This window comes from Papio anubis, chromosome 19 (assembly GCF_008728515.1).
Source record: "Papio anubis isolate 15944 chromosome 19, Panubis1.0, whole genome shotgun sequence".
NCBI lineage: Eukaryota > Metazoa > Chordata > Mammalia > Primates > Cercopithecidae > Papio > Papio anubis.
Window position 1 is genome coordinate 58,845,380 of NC_044994.1, and position 20,658 is coordinate 58,866,037.

The following is a 20,658-nucleotide window of genomic DNA, read 5'->3' on the forward strand; positions in this document are numbered from 1 at the left end:
CTGTTGATCCCTCTACCCAAAAGACCGAAAAGATACCTGCATGTGAATGGAGGCTGAACTGAAACAGAATTTGAAATTTTACAAAAGACTGTAGCTCAGGAAGTTCTGCTAGATTCTTATAAGCCAACTGTTCAAATGATGCTAGTAAAATATTCCAAAAACAAAAACAAAAACCAAATAAACAAACAAACAAAATACCCCAAGACACACAGACTGGTGTCACACACGGAAATCAGTCAAGGCTACGGGCAGAGTGTTCTTGCCGTTTGCACTCAAAATATGCTCAATGCAGTTTTTCAGAATAGCTCCTGTGAAAGACAATTGCTAGCTTCCTCCTGCGGGGGATGGTAGCTAATTTCTTGAGTCAAGAAAATTCTGAGGTCAGAAACACTGATCATCTCTGCGTGATGTCAAAGAGATATTTGATTAGAGAGAGACGTCAGTCCTGTAAAGTTTACTCACTAAGCAGAGGTAGTATTTTCAAGAGCGTATTCCCAAGGGAAGCTCAGGAGCAGTGTAATGCCTATGTAAGAAAGTTGTTTCACTGCTGAAAGGGACAATTATGCAGCCTTTTAAAGATCTTTCTTCCCACATTGCTTCGTGTTTTAAAAACAATGTCTGGTTATTGGATAAGAAATTCAGGATCGGGAACACTTTGCTGTTTGCAGATGAGCAGCAATAAGCCATGCAGAAGGTGCAACTGATGAAAGAAAGAGAGGCCCAGTTAGCAGAGGGAGTTGAGTGCTAGAAGGGGAATTAGTGCTCTACATTTTTAGGGTAGTGTCTACATATTTTTAGAACTTTAGACCATAGCCAATGTCCTTACTCAATGCCAGGTAAATAAGCATGAGATAACAGGGCAATTAGAAAAAAAAAAGCCCACCTGATACATTGAATTATAAAAATTTCTATGGGAATTTGAAGTATTAAAGTGATCCATGTTTCTTAATCACCATATTAAAGCCAAGTTTCTAATTCAAAGAGGACCTGAAATTCTAAAGTAGAAGTGTTATATCCCTAGACATGCATGTGAAATACATAGCAGGAATGCTCAGGCCATGCACCAGTGGTTTGAGAGACCATACACCCCTCTTTGCACCTACTGTAACCACTAACGTAATTTTCAAAAACCTCTCTCAATGTCAACAGGCAAAGAAACCACTGGAAAACCGCTGAAGATAAAATTTCCTGGGACATTTACCAATGTACATCTGACAAGAGGATTTTGTTGCAGCTCTACCAGAAGCTCCAGGGGGCTGGCTGCAATAGGGTGCTGACTGCAATGGAGACTTACTCTACTGTAAGCATTACTTATCCTCTAATAGAAACAAACATAGAAAAGACAGTTTAAAAATAGAAAAAGTGATTTCTCTATAAATTTGAACCATGTTGATACATTTCTTCTAGTAAAATTGCTGACTTTGAATGGTATCAATTTATGAAAACAGGAAGAAAGCATATTATGTCGGAATACGACATTTCTTATTACCATCAAAGCAGTATTCTCAGTGAAATTTAGAATGGTCAAATTAAATACTCATTATACTTAAAAGGAGATGGGTCAGAACTGAAAGCCTGGCTTTCACAAATATGTCCCTAGATTGATTATGAAGAGAATAAAGATGGAAATTCCACTGGCAATTTTTCTGAGAGTAGATGAGAATGAGGTAATGGGAAAAGGTTGAAAATATACATTTTAATAATTTGGACACATCCCCAAATTTTTATTTTATATGTTCCTCTTATGATGGTCTCAGGCTCATTTAAACTATGATTGCCCAAGAAGAAAATATCAATGCATGGGAAACAACAGCCATATTATTAAATTTGCCAGCACACACTCCTAATGGTACCATAGGGTGTATATTAATTTTATCCCGTGTAACCATGTTAGGAGTAACAATAATCGTGGCCTTATTATCAAGAAACAGGGACAGGTTTGTGATCCTTTAATGTTTAAATCTTATTACATCGACCTGAAGATGAGAGTGGGGCAAGTCTTAGCATAAATGTTGTGATCATTGTCCCTAAGTGTGAATAATACATCTGAGTCAGAAAATTCTAAGTATTGGGGAAGTCTGTGGGTTAAATCAGGTAAAAAATGGATATAGGTCCTCATATATGGGTAGTAATCCCAGGAAGGAAGACAACCATGCCTTTGAAGAGTGCCTTAGAGAGGAAACTCTTAGCTCTCTCTCTCTCAGATGGGTTGGTAGCAAAATGGCATCGCTGAGTGAAATCTCTGGACTTGTTTTCTCTAGCTAATGGGAATTAGTCTTTAGACAATCCAGAAGCTTGGCCTAAAATCCGTACCTGGATACCATGGAAAGAGCAGGAACAGAACACCCTCTAATTTTAAAACCACTACATTTACCTTCAGTTACCTTGTGGTTCATGGTTTAAGTGCTAAAACTGATTATTATGTTTAAATTTTTGTAAACGACCTGAGATACATAGGACCAATGAATATAGGGCTGAGAATACTGAATATCATAGCTTCCTCATTCTGGGTGCCTAAAATCAAAATCTATTGCTAACATAAACACCAAATGTGATGGGATGTATATTGCTGATGCCCTCCTACATTATGCCAAAGCTTGATTTGCTACTTTTTACACACCATGTGAGAATGTGCATAGAATGCATTTAGTGTAAACTGAAGTGGAACTCACAAGGGAGGACAACTTTGATGTGACTTGATGGCTGGATATTTCCAATAACTTGCTTTCAGTGGTATGCCAAAGACATCTACCAAAAGTCTTATAGCACATTCAGATGGAACTCTAATTGAGGGTGGAATTCCCAATTTAGTCCCATGGACACACATGACTTTGCATGTATTAATTTTTTTCTAAGTTACACAAAAGCTTATCAAAATTTAATAGCAAAAACATAAGTAGTGGTTTAATCAACGCTGAACCATCTATACCAAATATTCTGTGGAGAGTTTTGGAGCTGGTCTTGGTGTGCAGTCAGGATGAAAGAACATTCTTGAAAGCTTCTCATTACTCTTATGCTTGCTAATCATATAGAGGTCCTAGCGGGTGCTGTCTTCCAGGAGACTGGACAGGATATCAGATTAGCTAGTAAAGACAATAACACTAATAGCAAAAGTTACGTGCTTAACTAGTCGAATAGAACACCATGCCAACCAACAACATGGGGAAAGATCTTGTACCACTATAGAGGAAGGACTTTTGCATATTCTAGTAATTGTGAGCTCTGATACCTCTTCAGATGAGTGGCCAGGAGTGCTGGAGGGCCAGGCCAGGAGGATATATTTATGGGAACACATGACAAGTCTAATTTACAGGACAACAGCATTGAACAGTGTGGTCTTAGTCATTGTTGTGTGATAGCCTGGATAAAAAGAAACTTGTCCATGGCGGAACTTCTTGTTTATTTCCAAATATTTGGGTGACAAATTCTATAATAGTATTTTATTAATGTAAAAATGTTCTGATATGGATAATTACATAGTGGTTATATAAGAAAATATCTAAATATTGGGATACCTCAGAAAATTATGTTGTCTATGTAGATATTTAGAAAATATCTAAATATTGGGATACCTCAGAAAATAATTATGTGTATTATATATATACACACACACATATGTGTATATATGGAGAGACACAGAGATGGATTATATGTAGACAGGTCAATAGATAGGATAGATAAGTGAATAGAAAGATATTTTAGATATCTTTTTATCTTTTAATACATAGACTTGTAGATAGATGGATAATGAAAATGAGTAAAATGTAAACAATCACAGAATATGGATAGAGGGTAAATGTGATTTTCCTTCATTGTTCTGCTATTTTTTGGTAAGTTTAAATTGCATCAGCTTTAGAAAGTTACTAAAATAAGCATAATACTTTGTGACCAAGAGAACTTTATTTCAGCAAAAATTCGTTTGATTTTATGAAACCATTATATCATCATGCATAGATACAGAAAAATAATTTGATAAAATTAAGCAGGCATTATTATTAAAATATTGTTAGAAATCTAGCAGTAGAGGACTTAATATGATAAAGGGTATGCATAAAATCTCTATGGTAAGCAATTATACTTAATCATACTATATTAGAATATTTCCAAGTTTGGGAAAAGGAAAAAAAATTCTCCATCACCACATGTATTTACACTTGTAATAGATATTTTACTGTGTAATACAGGGTAAACAAATTTAAAAGTAATTATTTTAATATGCAAAGAAAGAAAAGAAACTGTTATTAATCACATGTGACATGACTATATGCAGAAAATCCGTAACAATCTACAGAAAAAAATTAAAAGTAGGAAGTAAAGCTAACAAAGTTTTTCAGTATACAGCTCAAGCCAAATTCTATATATGCCAATAGCAAGCACAGAGAAAATGAAGAAAAATAGATGTTATTATTTACATAATCATAAAATAAGTCAAACACATAGAATGAATTTAACAAAAGATACAAAAATTACACGATAAGTGCAAAATATTATCGAGAAAAGTTAACAAAGATCTCATAAAATGGAAAGATAGATCACATTAATAGATTTGGAGACTCAATATTATCGAGCTGTCAGCTTTACCAAGATTGCATAGATCTGATGCAATCTCAATTAACAATCCCATTATAAGATTTGTGAAATGTGACAAGCTGATTTTTACATTCATATGGAAAAGTAAAGAGCCAAGAATAGCCAAGACAATTTATAAGAAGAAAAAAGCTGGAAGAATTAAAAATTTAGATATCAAGGGATATTATAAAATACAGTAACTAATACTGTGTAGAATTGGTACGTAGGAATTAATAATTTAGTAAAACAGAATGGAGTCCAGAAGCAAATACAAACACGCTACATGACTTATAGCAAAGTGGCTCCAAAGTAAAATGGATAAAAAATAATTTATAACAACTGATATTTTTAATTGATTGGATATCCATGCAAAATAAAAAAAGAAAATCTTTACCCAAAGTTTCAACCCTTATCTCAGGGAAAAAAAGTAGTTGAAATATGAAAGCTAAAAGAAAAAAAAAAAACCAAAAAACTTCTAAAAAGAATACAGGAAAGTATCTTTATGACTCTAAGTGACAGATATTTTCAACAGGACAAAAATTAATAATCATAAAGTTAAATTGAATTCCATCATAATTAATAACTTCTTTGTCAAAATCCTCAAGGGAGTGAAAATGCAAACCACAAGCTGGTATGCATATCTAAATTAGATAAATATGTCCTATAAACCCATAAAACAAATTAGATAAAGTTCTCCAATAACACCCTCTTTGTCCCCCAGGAGACAGTACAAAAAGACTAATGGGCAAAAGAACCCAATAGTCACTTCACAAAGGAGGATAGCCAATTGGCCAATTACTATTCTATGAATGATGCTAAAGGTCATTAACAGGAAACAAAAATGAAAACCTCAAAACCACAGCACAGTTGCCAGAATGTCTAAAATAAAAATAACTTAAATTGGTATGACTATTTTGAAAAACTTTGGCAATATCTTCTAAACCTGATCACATTCACACTTGGTGACCAAGCATTTTCAATCATAAAGTCATAATAAAAAATGAGAACATGTGTTTGTAAAAAGACACATTTACGAAAAGACAAGTACAAGTAAGTTCAACATTTCAGTAGGAGCCAATAGATGCATGTTATTGTGTGTACATTTGCTGTTTTAAGCTGTTACATTTTGGAGTAACTTGTTATACAGGGAGGGATCATTAATTCAGTAGATACTCCAATCCCCAGAAATGAAAAAGATATTTCTCTTGGGTATCAAAACATAAATATGGCTGTGTTTAAATTAAAATAGCTTTAAATTTTATTAGTTTATCGAGTAGACAAGGTAGGAATTTTCTCTCTATACTTAACAGTTTTGTCAAAGACCAGGCATATAATATGGCCCTGCCTACTGAATATAGTCATTTAAATGGAACTTTTGTCATTTAGACACTTACACATATAAAGTATACAATACAGAAACCTTGAAAACTACGTTTTTGCTACATATTTTGCCCCACTACTACATGTAGATTTAGTGTAATTTGACATTTATTGAACACCTGAAATGTGTAGGGCTCAGTACTCAGCCATTCTAAATAAGTTATATCATATAGAGCCTTTTAATGCAATCTCTATTTCTGAATTTCTCATTTGCCTTGCTTTTCAGTAACATTTGATATATTTGGTCAGCATCTCACTAGATAGAGAACACTGTGTAGTAATTTAACACCATGGACTCTTGACTTCATTTTTGCCAACTGTGGGACTTTAGCCAGGTTATCTGAACTTTTTATGCCTTAGTTTCTTCATTTGCAAAACAGTTATGGTAATATTACCTATCTAATAGGCATACTATGAGGCTTAAATGAGCATGCTTATAATACTGCCTGGCCCAAAGTCTTTGTTCAGTGCACGTTAGTATTTGTTGGTTTTTATATTCCTTAAAATAAGCTCATGTGGATTCTGAGATTTTGTTTTGTAAACTGACCTCACAGTGTTGGAATTCTTAAGTTTATATCACACTTTATAATATGCAGAACATAATGAAATTATTATTTTTTATTTCAGAGAACCATAGGAGTTTGGGCCATATTATTAGGAATGTTTAAAGGTCTAGAAATATCCATCTAGAAATAAGTTATGTTTTTATAATTTGTCTTTTGGGCTTGGCTTGTGAATCATTCATTGTTTTCATTGTGATTTAGTCATATTCAACCATGAATATTTAAGGGCTTAGGGCAACAAGTTTACGTTGGTCAGTAATGATGACAGCAATTGTGCCAGGAAGAGTTTACATTTGTGTAAGACTTTGTACCTTATGCATTTCATGTACATCTCAATTGATACTCAAAATAACTTTAAATGGACAGGGAACAAACTTTAAAAAAAAAGCAGATAAAAAAATTAAAGTTCAGGGAGGCTGATTCACCAGAAGTCACACGAAAGGAACGAGGAGGAACACATTTTTCTCCGTGGCCCAGGAATACTGTGAACTCTTTAACCGGATGTGCTTTTACCTTGGATCCTTGTTTAATATTCCTTTCAGTGAAGATGATCTGCACAGCCAGGTGCCTATGCCATAGAGTGAAAAGTAACCTGGACTAGAATATGTGAGCTCTCTGATTGCACATAACTGTGTAGTTTTTTATAGAATTAACTGGACTTCTACAAATTAATACTATCACCAGGCAGAAATAAGTTGGGGATAATGCTGGATCAGTAAAGGAAACTTCAGGGAGGATTAGACTTACTCCAAAATTCAAGAGGCAGAACCTTGTAAGCAGGACAGTTGCTAAGTAAACCCATGGATTTTGATTGCTTATTTGGTAAGGAAGCAAAATGTATTTGTCATTTTTAGTGGTTTTTTTTCCCCAATGTATTATTTTTATGTTGTTTTACATGATCTTTGCAGAGTTCTGAAAAGTAGTCTGATTTTTAGATCATTATTTATTTTAATGTAGATTGATGAGTAGTATATGGTCATTTTACATTATTCGGCCATAATATGTGTGTTTGTGTGTGTGTGTCTGTGTGTGTGTATGTGTGCATATGTGTAGTTTTCAACATGTTACACACATATTAAATTTAAAATTATAAGAATTTTTAAAACTAGGAGGAAAGTTTACTTAAAAATAAACATTTTTAGGGTAATGATAGAAAGTCAAAATTTCTTCACGGCATTTTTTTTCCATATTGATCCCTAAGAATTACCTCTTACTTAGGAACATCGACTACCTTTGGTAGAAATCATTTATCTCAAAGCATGGGAGAATAAACAAACATTTCCCTACCAAATTTAATTTTTTCTTTCTCCAATTAGTAATTTTATATGCTTGCTGGCAGTAATACAATTACACTCTTCCTTGCTACCACACCATGGAGAAGACTTGAGAATAGAAAAATAATATTTATTTTCCATTTTAAAATTTCATAATCTACATATAACATCTTCACTTAAAAAACATGGTTTATTAGAGAGTGATTTTAATTATGTCTCCTGCAGCCTGCCTGTCCTTAGTTCCTGTCTTTCTCTCTTTTCGCCTTCCATTCTTTTTTCTTACCTATAGAAGTAGTAAAAATGCCAACATTTTTCTAACAAAGTAGCAGGATCTAAGGTAGAAGTGAACCCCAACTGATTTTGCAGACATAAGCCTCAATTTCATGTTAAAATCTTAAATAAGACTGGATAAATTTTGTTTAGCTTAGCTTTATTCCTCTTATTGAAATTGATTGATTTCCTTAGGTAATGTTTAGCGTTTAGTTGGAAAGGAGAGGCATCCCCTTTTTGCGACCACAATTTGGCCAATTTACTATACAAAAACACAGTTTATGTTAGAAATATGAATGCAACAGGTGTGCAGAATACTCAACGCTCTATCTCTAATATTTATTTCTGCCCTATTATTTGGAACAGGATGACATTAACAAAAGCTTTATGAAATGAGCTCACTTACTTTTATTGAAACTTTGACCCTTCTTTCATAGGCACAGAGAACTCAACAATTCTGGTAATTTTATTATCAACAATAGCTTTAGCAAAGCAGTATCAATCTCTGAAACCACTGGAGCTCCTGATTAGCATGTCAATAGCTGTGTATCCTCCTTGTTAAAGGATTACATCATCTGCTGCCAAGATAGCCTAAATGCCTTAAGTACAGGTCCAAACCAATTTAAATCTCTGCTGCTCTATCATTTCCCATATTAAGATTTTTTTTCTACCTTAAGAAATAGGATCCAAAATGTGTATCTCCTAAAATTGGTTGATGAAGTAGAAGAGGGATGTGTCATGGGGCATCTGATGCAATTTTTTTTCCTCCACTGGTAGCAATTGTAGCAGATTATAATGTCTAGATGCAATGTGTGCATGTTATTGAACTGTCAAAGTGTTAGTATATTATTTAAGCCATAATATTGCTATACAAAACAGATTTAAGCTATGAGCTTTGTCTAAATTTATTTTTGTTTTCCATTCATTTAAATGGCACTTCTCAAAAATAACAGTCAACACAAAAATAGGATAGATATCCCAGTACACTGAGGTCTGGCAATAAATGACCAATGTGATGACAATGCTCACAGTGATCATGGGGGTCCATCATTTTGATAGTTATGCAGTGTCTTCTATAATTAGTCTGAGAATCAAACACTATTTTACTCAACCATGTGATAAGTGGAAGAATTTAATTTATTGAAGATTAATAAAGTCACAGGGAACATTAAAAGGTTGCTGAACTTTTCAATACAGATTATAAATCAGGCTGTTATATTATTTTGTTTGCTTTTTAAATAAGAAATTTGAAAAAACTTCTTACTAATAAATTGCTACTACACTGAAATGTTATATGATGCTTTAAAAACTTATACTTTCTTTTAAAGAATAAGCAATTTTCAACAGAACCAATTATTTTCAATTCTGCTTGGAATTAGTATGATAAATACACCTTAAAAATCAAGTTAGTAGAGCACTATCAGTCTAGAATTGCCTAGAGTATTGACTTTTACATGCAATATTATTTTTAAAAGATGCTAAAAAGGAAAATGCAAACTAAAATCACTTAATTAGACACTTCTGGCTGGACATGGTGGCTCGCGTAGTCCTAGCACTTTGGGAGGCTGAGGCAGGAGAATTGCTTGAGCCTAGGAGTCCCGGACCAACCTTGGCAACATAGCAAGACTCCATCTCTATTTACTAAAATAAATTGTTAAAAATCAAAATAAATAAAATGGACACCGTCATAGGTACCTTTGGAGGTGTGTAAGAGTGAGCATTTTTGTTTGTGTTTGTGTGTGTGTGTGTTTCAGAGAAGTAGACTACAGAATTGTCTTTGTTAAAATATTCAACAATTTTATAGCATGAGTCAGGAAGCTTAAAGTCAGAATAAGCTAAATGTTACTTGTTAATATTTTCTTTTTTTAGTCTTGATGGCAATGTAAAAGAACTGGTTACATGGAAAACCATTCCATTGCTGAGCTATGTATTCTGGGTTCAGATTTTCTTTTTCTTTTCAAATATTTTAGTCACTTTAAGTTTTCTCCTTGGGACTATTTCTAAATTTTCTGTATCTCTGCATGAAAATCTAAGAAAATTTGCAAGAAAGAGAATTGTTTCACTTTGCAACTTTATCACTATACTTCTGATTACTGTTCAGTAGTTAGCCCATTAAAATGTTTAAATATCTCCAGATGGATTATGTCTAGTCTATGACTCTCCCATTACTGTAATTGCTATTAGTGAAAATACTCATATAGCTAGGCAAACTATGACAGAACTCAGCACGTGGAAACTGGTACTTGTGGATCTGATCATTAACATTATTGAGGCCAGGGTGAGATTGTACAATTAGCTGGCCATGAATTAGAGGCAATTTAAAGTTCTTTTGAATGCCAAGATTTTGTCATTGTAAATACTGCAGTACAGTAACTGCTATTTGCAATTTCAAGGAAGAAAACTGTAATACCAAGACCACGCACTTGATATGAGAAGTGGGAGATGTGGTAATGAGGAGCATGTGCCAGGACAAGGGACCCTGGTGGTTTTGGTGAAAATATTCGGCAAAGTCAAAGGAGAGATGATAGGAGCACTGAAAGAGAGCTCATTATTGCTGGGTATGATAGCTACAGGCAAATAGCATGGAAGCAAATGGTATTTGTTCTTAATATTTTTCATTTTCTTTAAAGTAAGTTAATTAAATTTTGCTTCTAAAACCCATGAGGTTTTAGTTATAATATTAATTATAAAGGAAAGGTATTTAAAATAAGTTATTGACATTTTTTTTTAAAAGGGCAGCTATGCAATAGAGATAACTTCCTTTTAACTTAGCTTCTGTGGTCTCTTGTGGAAAATAATCAGAGAATATCATTAGCACTATGTCGTCTAGAAGAGTTTATCACCCTAAATCTAATTGCACAAATAATTGTTTTTAATATAGGAACTTTCTATATATAAAAACTTATATAGGCGTATAATGTCATCCTCCCTTGCATTTTTCTTCATTACCTAATCTTACAAATGAAAATAATGCAATTAAGGTTGTACCTAGGATCCTATATACCGTGTTACGTTTGGAAATGGCTACGTTGTCACTTGCATAAGCCTCTTGAATTATCTCACAACACAGGTTGTGAAGGCAGATTCAGGGACAGCTCCTAAGTACTCCACAGTTAAATCCACTCATGGTGAACCTATCAGACTCCTTTTCATGGCAAAGAGTCTCTGAAGTAATCTGATTCTATCCTTACACATCGTGATGGTTATTCAAATAATTATGAAACGTATTCTAAGTGCCCATTATATTGAATATCTACAACAAATAAAAGTCCTAGTTGCTCACCATTTTGATGAGGCTGGCTTTGAAGTAGCTCTTCCAGACCTTCTCCTTGCTGCAGCAAGGTAGTGGCATGGTTCGATAATGCAGAAAATCCATTAAAAGGAAAGGAACATCAACAAAAATATGGGCCTATCACACTGAGCTCATTTTGACCTACCACATCCTCCCTCTGCATGAGCAAGATACTTTTCAACCAAGAAATCCCAAAAACCCATTTAATAATTACCTAGATATATACACATTCCACCATTTACCTCTGCGTGTGACCACTGTCTTGAAACCACAGAGAGCTATTTTGGATTGAAAAATATATGGAACCATTCCATCAAGAAGAATATAGCAAATTTTCTCCCTGTAAGAAACTGGAGGAATTACTCAAGGCCTACTTTTAGCAGCAGTGGTTGCAGACATTATCTTTAAATGAGTGCTTGGTTTCAGCTGGATATGTCCAAAGGAAAATGACTTTAAATCAAATAACAACAGGGCATAGAAAACCTTGCCATTTGATAGATCTTGAGACACTGTAATTTTGGAACATGTTAACATCTACAATGCTCTTGAGAAGAGTCTGTTATAATCAGATGCCAGACATAATTTCACATCCAAGGTTTAAAAATTTAAGAGGTCAAGTAAACTCTCTCAGAATAAAAGGGGTACAAAGTTTTCCCACCCAAATTATCGGGAAATCTGTTCAATCTAGATTTTTTTCTCAAATATAATTTATTTTCAAATATTCATTGAACAAATGTTAGAATTATAAACTTTGTTTTTCTTTCACACTGATGCTAGCCCTACTACATGCTCAAAACATACCTAAGACAAAAAGCAAATGGAGAAAAATTATATGAGTCTGTTATTTTTCTGCATTAATAATACCAGTCAATATACTTCTTGATTGATTTTTGTGTCAATGAAAATTATGTCGAGCATTACAGTATGTAAAGTCTTTGCAGGCCTGTTTAACATCACTCTTCTCTTAGGGCACAAGTTAAACTGAATTTCTACTGGGGTTTATTTGTTCCCTGGCATTTATCCACATGCAATCTAATCTCAAAGCTCAATGCTCACCTAATTCATTCGTTAGTCACTTCACAGATATGTGAGGAGGCAGAGGACCCCTCTTGGTAGTATATTGTAATTACTCTATAGATATTTGTGAATATTAATAAATGATTTAATTATTCATAAATTAAATAATCTCTATCCTAAGGGCAGCATGGACCACGCCGACCTGATTATTGCAGCCTCCTTTGGCCCAGTCGGAGAGAGCATCCGCTAAGGTGCACCAGAAAGGAAGTGTTCACATGTCAGCTTCTTGTGTGTCATTTTGTTCAATGCTGTATAGTAACACTTCCAACAATCATGTCAGACATGCAAGTAACTTGATTGATTGCTCTCTATCATTATGCTTCTGCTGCAGCAACAGTGAAGAGAAGGATGTGTCAAGATGAATATGCCCTCAAATGTTCATAATGCCTATTTAATGGACACTTCACTATTTGTCAGGCACTACTCCCAACCTCTTATTCATTCTACATCAGAGTCCTTGGAAGTTGATACCTTATTTTATTATGCAAGGGCAAAACACAGAAGTAGGAGGACTCATACAAAATTTAAGTTATTTGTTTACAGACTTAACTGCAAAAGTTTTACGAAAAATGTAGAAATATTTAAAGATAAGAGGGTATTTAGATACCATTCATATCAATATTTAAATGGAAAAAAATTTTAAACCATTTAAATAATCCCATAAACTGAAGTTTTTAGATTATTTACAGTACATTTGGGTGAGAGAGAAATATAAATAACTATAATATCTTATGTTTTTAGTTGTTTCTATACTCAATTACTTCCAGTGAATAAGGAAATGGGATGATTCATCTGACCATTTAAACTCCATTTGCAGTCAGTTTATGCAGACTGTTGAGCTTGTAGGAACCTGATCTTCATCTTTCTGGGATCTGCCTTCTGACCTCCGCCTCCCAGGTTCAAGCGATTCTCCTGCCTCAGCTTCCCAAGTAGCTGGTACTACAGGTGCATGCCACCATGTGCAGCTAATTTTTGTATTTTTAGTAGAGACGAGGTTTCACCATGCTGGCCAGGACGGTCTCAATATCTTGACCTCGTGATCTGCCTGCCTCAGCCTCTCAAAGTGCTGGGATTATAGGCATGAGCCACCACGCCCAGCTGACTCCTCCTAGTTTTAACTGACTTAGAATGTGGTTAGAACTAGTGAGCTGTGTTAACAGGTATAATACAAAGCATAGGTATTCTATATCCTGAAGAATTTCATGCACTTTTCAAACAAAAATTTATTTTAAAAAAACTAAAATTGTCTATATTATTTCTTAAATAATAACAAGGGTAATAAGATAGAAGAAATACAATTTCCTTATGATAGAAGTTTGACACAGATTTTTCTTTTGTCTCTTTTTTTCATTCATCTTCAAAAACATTCACCTGTTCCTCAATATTTTCAACTTCTTTATTCTCTTTCTTAAGTTTCTTTCATTGTAACATGTTTGGTAATGCATTATGTGAGTGAGAAAAGTAATGGACAGACTCTCAAAATAGCCCAATTATAAGGAGGGGTTGGTTGCAGATTATGGAAATGGCACCTGGACATCCACAAAAAGCTGTATTTTTCTGCCAAAGTTCATCCATGGTGGACCAATTGCTTTCCACACCAACATATCCATCTTTGTAGATGATCTTACAATTGAAGATGTCTACCCCTGTGCCAGACAGGGTTGTTCATCTAAACACTCATTTCATCTGCCCCACAGGAATCTCCGACTTAAGCAAAGTCGGAAACACCATTTTTTTCTAGTCTTTTAAGTTTCTTGTATATTATCTTGATAATGGCTTAATATTTGAAAGTATTTTGCATCAGAATCTTGGAATCTTTTCAAATTCCTTCATTTGTACATTTTTTTTCAGAGACAAGTGTTTCAGAGATGTTTTATGACTGATGAGGAAATTTACATTAAACAGTTTCCACAAGTCTTGAAAATCACAGAGAGAAAAGTCATATTTATTTTATATTCTTTTAAGGAAGGCAAGATATTTACCTCAGATTTAAGTCACAATGTTCATGAGAGAATAAAGTCATAATATACACTTGGCATATTTACAAACATTATATTATGTCATTATATAGTGTTTTATATTACTTAATATACATATTTTACAACAAATGACATATGAAATATGTAGATATGTTTAGTGATAAATGATAGAATAAAATATATGAATAATATACTAGGTATATGCATTACGGCTTTTGCTTGTTCAGGAGCAATATGAGTTAGATCTGAAGTAAACTTCTATGTATAACACAGAATGCATATATTAGCTAAATATTACGTTATATGTGGGTCAAATATTTATAACACATAATATATGAGATATAATGTATATTAACTAAAAATATAATACTATATATAGGTCAAAGCTATTTAAAGCATAGAAAGTTTTAAATTCAGAGAATAGTTCACAGAAATTCTTACATGTCTCAAATTATACTATATCTGTCTTTTAATCACTCAATGACAAAGGGAAAATTAGAGTCCAGAGATTTGCAAGAAATAAATACACTTTTAGTAAAGCCTGTATGGTTTTAGCAAATAAATAAAGTAAATAAAATAAATAAACTTTTAGTAAAAATCTGTAACATTTTATCATGAAAAAAATGAGGAGCAAAACTTTTCTATATCCTCATCTCTATTTAAACAAACTATTTTGGTAAAATGAAAGATTGATCATTGGTACATGCATATAAAAAAATTAAAGAGAAAAAGATCATTTTGGTGTTTCTGGTAACACTTTATTACTCTAACCATGGAAACTTGAGGTAGAAGCCTATTTTTAGAGGAAAACATGAGAGGCCATTTTGGTTTGAAGCAGAAACTATGCAAAGTCCTGGGTTAGACTTGACAGAAAAGTTGAAGGAAAATGGTGTTAGTTGTTCTACATAAAGGGGAGCAGTGGATATAGTTTTGTATTTTTTTGTACAATTAGGAAGAAAAATAGTTTTCTTGTCTTTTTGTAAAAATATATATCTGGAATAAGAAATAGACTTGTGAAATTGTTTCTAAAAAGCATCAGACAATAGGCTTCACTAGAGCGGCAATGCTGATTTAAAATCTTCAGAAAAATCCGTTAGACATCACAGCCTTGCATTACTGGTGCTCTGAAGAAGAGGGGGCTATACCTACAATTGGGATGAAGTTGTAGGGAAAGAAACCAGAGCAATAAAGATCTTGTGCTTCAAAATGAGATTACAGTGGAAAAGTTAATTAATATGCAACACTTCACAAATAGAGAAACGTCAAACAACAGGGTAATGTAAGAACGATCTCCACCATTATGATTCCATGGAAAAACTAAGAGCAATCACAAAACCTTCCATAGCAACATGTTTAAATGTAAGAATTAAACTAAAAACGCTGAACTTTGGGGAACGTTGGTATTATATCAGAGATATGATCATTTTAATCTTATCCTCTGGGTCACCTTTAATCTTTCTTGTTTCTCTGGAGTTTGTAAAATTATTATACTTATTTCCCTCCGATTTTGATATACTTGAACAAAAAATATAGCTAGACTAATCCAATCAGCCATTTGGTGGCAAGTCAATTACAATAAACTTCTTGGATCCTGAAGATCCATCAGTAACTCTCACATATAAACACTTATTCTGACTATGAGTGTCTTACATCAGTGCAGACAGAGCCCCAGCCAGCAACATTATCAGGTTTTCTGAGATGTTTGATCTACATTTCATCCACTCAGAAGACCCATTTTACAGCAAAGGATGTATAGGAGTGGGACCATGACCATGAAACCTATTCATTGCCTTACATACAAAAGCATTCAAAGGCAGTTAACACTGTAGAATGCTAGGGCAGTCTATGAAAGGCACAGATGAGGAGTGAGCATGGGGGCAATTCTCAAGCTGCATGGGTATCGTTTTTTAGAAATCAGGATAAGTATTAAATCAGAGATTATGGCACTGTATCTCCAATAGGAAGTGTTTATGGGTTCAAAATACATGCATGGTAGCAAAAATGGGCTACTTACAACTTCCAGCAACTCATCAGGAGACATTTGGCTTTCTATCTCTGCAGCTCTGCACTCTATGTGGTTGAGTTTCATCAGATAACTTTAGACTCCTTATGTCTACAGACCAGTAGGTGAGAAGAGGTGTCAACATCTTCTAGTAAAATTGACACTGGTCAGCTGAAGGAGGCATCATCCTCTTACCCAATGGGCTGTGAACACAAGAGATCCACTTAGATCTGCCATAGTAACTCTGACTGTAGAAGAGTATGATTCCCGAGAGTCCGGATCCCTCATTAATCAGGGATTGGTCAAACCAACATTTAAGCCACCGAGCCTTGCTATTTTAACAGCTGAGAGAAATTTAGCATGGGTAGTGGTGAAAGGAAGAAAAAGGTACCAGTAGGCCGGGCGCGGTGGCTCAAGCCTGTAATCCCAGCACTTTGGGAGGCCGAGGCGGGTGGATCACGAGGTCAGGAGATCGAGACCATCCTGGCTAACATGGTGAAACCTCGTCTCTACTAAAAATACAAAAAACTAGCCAGGCGTGGTGGCAGGCGCCTGTGGTCCCAGCCACTGGGGAGGCTGAGGTAGGAGAATGGCGTAAAACCCGGGAGGCGGAGGTTGCAGTGAGCTGAGATCCGGCCACTGCACTCCAGCCTGGGCAACAGAGCAAGACTCCCTCTCAAAAAAAAAAAAAAAAAAAAAAAAAAAAGAAAAAGGTACCAGTTTTGGTCTTGACATACATTATAGCAAGAAGGCTTAGATAGATAGATCATCTTACTAAGTCTTCTTACAAATTCCCTTCAGAAAACAGGCACCACAAGAGCCCTGCAGTTTATGCTTTCTGAGCATACATGGAGAATGGACTCTGCATTGACACAAAGGATGGACTGTGGGCTTCCTAGAACTGAGCCTCTCAGATGTCCTTCAAGAGAAATGTCTGCAGGAAGCACAAAGAACTGAGAGTCCCAGGGTGCACATACATACTAGGGGTACCTCCCATCCCCAGTCACCAGCCAGCTACTTAGCATTTCACAGGTACTGGCACTGGCCTACTCCTACTGGAGGCAGGACTCTCCTAGTGAAAATTTTGTCTTAGATATTCTACATCTGCTTAGCAGAAATTTTCTTGGAACAGTCCTTAAGTCTGAGATTTTTCTAGCCAATCATTCTTCCTGCTCACTCTCATTTTGCAAGAGTCAGAACTGCTTTGCTGCCAAAGGCTTTCCTTGCCTGCCTCTGACTTTCCCCCTTTATTCTTTATAGGCACTTTTCTCAGTGAATCTCTTGTTTGTTTAATTCCATCCTGGTGTCTACTTGTAGGAAGACCCAAATTAAAAGACAACATTTTACCTGGAATCATAATAATATTGTAAAATTATTACTTGAGTTTTAGCTTTTTCCTGATCTCAATCTGGGCATAGATCCCTTCTGTGCATATAGTCTTCAAATTTCTCTGGAGCTTCTATCACAAGGATTCTTGGTCTGAAGTATATAGACCTATATAGTTGGCAGCACTATTTAGGGCCTTTTCTCAGGAGCCAAATCTTTACATAATCTGTCTTTTCCAAATTTCTCCCCTCAGTCCTAAAAATCTTTCAGAAACAGTGTTAATCAGTAAGGTAAGGAAATCTCCAAATTCCAGTAGCTTAAAAAATTATTTTCTTTTCTTGTCTTAATATCCACAAGCATAGGTAGGGGACAATTTCCACAAAGTCGCTCAAGGAGTCAGTAAAAATAAACCCAATTCTCATAAATGACAACATTTGGAAACAGATCCTCAGTTTCCAAGAGAGCAAGAGAGAGCTAGAGTGTCATGTAGTGTGTCTGTGTGTGTGTGTTTGCGTGTGTGTGTGTGTGAGTGTCATGCAGTGTGTGTGTGTGTGTTTTATGTTTTGGTTTCTTTATAACATGTCATTTCATCTAAGAGAGCATTGGATGAAATGAGCTATCTGGCCATGCTTAACTGCAAACGTGCTAAAAAAAGGTGGTTAGCAGCTAGAATGTTTGTTGAGCACTACTGTCTCTTCTAGAGAACTTACTACTGCCAAGATGATGCTTTTAAAACAGAATTCTAGTTGCTTTGTTTTCTGCTGTTAAAAACATTTTCACGGTGAAAAATCTGCTTAGCTGCTTGAATCATGGGAAGGAAAAAGGATACAAAAAATGTAATGAGAAAAAGACTTGTTTGTTAAGTCTTAAAATAGTAAACAAATATATACATAGTAGGATGTCATATTGGTGTAACAACTAAGGCACCAAGGTATGATAGATATCAGATAGCCACCTGTGTGTGAAATGAGTTAGACCACTCCAGAGAACCTGAAAGAAGGTGATTACTTAAAACTGGTTACATGACTTTATGCCTTTTGCTTATATTAAGAGTACAGTGTTTGGAAGAAAATGTCTTTAGCGATAGCTATGTTGTGATTCTCAATAGCCCAAGATGAAGAAAATTTTGGGAGAATGTGCTTCTATTTATATATGGTCAGAGGAGATTGTCTTCAACTTGAAGAAATTAGCATGAGTTCTCCATAGTTAGGAGACTGGGTGGATGGCTCCTTGACTCATGCCCTGGGAATGAAATTTCTAATTGCTTAACAATAGAGTGAAATAAAGCAAGATGCAGTAGGTAGGACTTTAGTGTCAACCCTCCAGAGGTGAGTGCTCTGTGTTCAGGCAGAAAGAAGCATGCATACTTGGGCAACTGGTGGGGTAAACTTCTTATTGTTCTCCAATATCATTCTCTCTTTCTTGCACAATGTAAGAACTTTCATCTAGAGAAATTGTCATCAAAATAAATAAAGATTACATGTCAAGTCCCGTCTGGGGTTACGTGTCACCATGTATCTAAATTCTGGCCAATGGAATTGCTGACAGTGGACGACTTTTATGGCATCCTTGGGAAATCTTTCTTAAAAGCTGATGCACACAGTTTGACATTCTTCTTCCCTTTCACCATCATGTTGCTAGAATAACTGGAGTTCAATTTTACATCGTTAGTGACTCTTTGTTTCTTATGCTACATTGACATAAGAACCAATAATTTAAGTATGCACTTGGTATCCTAAGGACAGAGAAAGCTACAACAGCCCTAACGTGTCATATATTGCACCATGCATTTTTCAATGTCTTCTAATAGCATACTCTACTTCTGTGAAGAATCCACTGAAGAATACTATGGTTGTGATAAGGACATGTCTTAGAAAAAAGTATAATGGTAACAGATGGAATTAAAAATCTTAAGAGAAATCCAGCAATAATACCTGCCAGTGTCTGAAGAGCCGCTGAAGCAATATACATCACAGAACATGACCCGAAGTACCAGAAATAGCTCCTGCTCCAATGCCTTGATATTACAGGCAATTAAAGGATAAGATGATTTTTAAAAAGTATTGGCAAAGTGAAATTTGTAAGTGACTAACTGTAATTGGGAACTGAAGAACAAATTAAGTTTCTATAATACGTGACCTTTTTAAATTGTTCTTTATGTATGTATTTGTGTATTTATTTATTATTCTTTGAGATAGGGTCTCACTCTGTCATCCAGGCTGGACTGCAGTCATGTGATCATGGTTCATTGCAGCCTTGATCTCCTGGGCTCAAGTGATCCTCCCCTCTTGACCTTCAGAGTAGCTGGAAACTCAGATATTTGCCACCATACCATGCCTAAGTATTTGTATTATTATCATTTGTAGAGCATCTCACCATATTTCTCAGGCTGGTCGTGAACTCCTACAATAAAGCAATCCTTCTGCCTTGACCTCTCAAAGTACTGGGATTACATGTGTGAGCCACCACACCTGGCCTTATTTTGTTTTCAAATTTAAATATTTGGCTCATGATTTTCATGAGTTTCATTGGTCTAGGAAAAATAAAATTTTATATTTATAGAGTGATCAAATGAAAGTTCTTGTTCCAAGTGAACTCATGGAGATCATAAATGTTAAGTATAACACATGGTCTTGATTGGATTGTGTATCCTTTGGTGAGTTGGCCAGTTGTCCAGGTCACCTGCACTCACAATTCCAGGAAACCAATCCTCAAAAACACTCACAAATCCACAAAAACAGGAACCAATGAAAACTCTTAGTGCCTTGGTTGTTATCTTCTTCTATGTAAAAAAAAAATGAGGAAAGTGGTGGATTATTTCTGAAATATAATTAATTGTACACTTTAAAAAAATCAAAGCATTTTTATTATATTCTACTTCAAATATCCTTTTTTTTTTGAGAGGCTATTCTATAAAGACAAATTA